Genomic DNA, 2,087 nt, shown 5'->3' on the forward strand with positions numbered 1-2,087 from the left:
CATCCTCTCCTTCCTTGAGAACCAGGAGCTCCCCTGGAGTCAGCACGAAGCAGAGGGAGTCATCAGAATGTGGGGGTTTACACTGTGATCTCCTTGGAAAAGATTAGGAGGCCAATTAAAGCCCAGATACCATGCACCAAACTTCGTGTTTCAGGAACTCGGGAGACAAACTAGGAACACAGTGTGCTGGCTCTGAGTATTCACGTGAAGACAGGGCCACCATGATTCCTCCCGCCCCCTCTGATGTCCCACACAGGACACTACTTCAGGAAAGCAGGAGAAAAGGCTCATCAGTTTCCTGAAGTTTCCTGTGGCAGGTCTACTCCCACCCTGACTACCAGCACCACACGGCAACCATCTGTCCCTTCCTCACAGAGGGCTGCCTGCCTTGCCTGTCCTTGCCACCTTGCCTCCCACCTAGGGGAGTGGGCGCTGAACCCTACAAAGGAAAGGGAGCCTGAATGAGCATTGTCAACTCGATAAGAAACAAAGAAAGGGCATTGCACACCTCCACATCTGTATGTTAATGAAAATGCCACCTATCATAGAGAATAGCTTTCCTGGGAAGGGATCATGTAAAAGTGCACACAACAGCACTATACAAACAAGAATGGAAATAATATAAAGAGAAAAATCACCTATAATCACTGTAACAAGTGAAATATTTTTAGTTATCTTTACTCCCTGCTAGCCCCCACCCAAATACACTTTACACTTACGTTTTACAGCACTTTAATCACAGGGCATATGCAACTTCATATTCTTTTCCCCTTGTCTTCACAGAGGACTATAAACCTTTCCCCGTGGTTGCTGCTTAGCCTGACAGTGTGCTGCTTATAGAGCGAACACACTAGGCCTAGAACACAGAGGACTCGCTGACCACCCCTCCTCCCATCCACCACCAAAGTTCTTGCACAATTCTCTCTAACACGACTCCTCTTCTGGTAGAAACGTCTTTTCAGCCCAATATGACCACCAGATTTATAGGAGTCATAAAAAGTTTAATGATTAAACTGAATTCATTTGGAGCTGGAAAAATACTCAAAAAACATTTTTCTGTTGTGCATAAAACATCAAATGGATATGAAACCTGGACTGTTCCTCTTTTCCTAAAGCCAAGAGCATATATCACCAATATCAGTCCTGGTTCTACCCTGACCAGGCTCTTGTAGGGGCAGCTTTCCCCACTCCCTCAATTCCTTTGACTTCCATGCTGGAGATATGGGAAGAGACCCAGTACTGGACCAGACAGTGCAGAGACTGCTCCAGTCTGGACAAACCACTGAGATAAAGTAACTTCCAAAACCCCTGTGGGTCTTCTGTCTCACTTCTGCCTTGGGCTACACACAGGCACAGTGACCAATTTCCACTGTCTTCCCACAGCAGGGATGTGCTCTCATGTGGAAAGCTATCTCTGTCCTCACAGGAAGTTCATGAGCATTTCAGATCACCTGATGTTCTTGATCCCTGGAAGTGTGTCTCCCCACCCTACACCTGCCCCACCAATGCTCCTGGGGCTCATCATTTCCTTGCTGCACTCTCCCGTTCTGACCAGCTCCTTTCCCAGACTGTAATAGAGATGCTAGGACAGCCATCTAGACCCAGGCCAGTTTCCTCAATCCAGCAGGAAATGCCCCCAAAGGCTCCTAACTTAAATTTCCATCCAAAACACGTATAAATCTATTTATACACAGCCTCCTTTGGCAGTAAGAGTCCAGGAAGTAAGCCAATTTAGGATCTCCCACATCTACTCTTTAAATAACAAGAATCTCCTAGAAGGGCTTGTGTGTGTGTACATGTATACGTACATGCAGGCATATTTTTTGCTGGCCTTGGATGGCCTCCAGTCTTCTTTAATCCTCCAGCCAGCAACAAGATGAGCCGGCGACAGAGAAGGCTGATTTGGATGGATGGCGTGGCTCTAAGAAATGAGTGCTGGGTTATAATCTCTAATAATTTCAAGCCCCTAATACATCTACTGAGCCCTATATTTTCCTATTCCTTGTAATTTGTCTTTTTCAATCTAGGGACTGTAGCCTTATAAATTTTAATTTTAAAACTTTCTCTCAAAAGCATGTTTTTATTCT

This window comes from Phyllostomus hastatus, unplaced genomic scaffold (genome assembly GCF_019186645.2).
Source record: "Phyllostomus hastatus isolate PE091 unplaced genomic scaffold, TTU_PhHast_1.1 phas_contig_40, whole genome shotgun sequence".
NCBI lineage: Eukaryota > Metazoa > Chordata > Mammalia > Chiroptera > Phyllostomidae > Phyllostomus > Phyllostomus hastatus.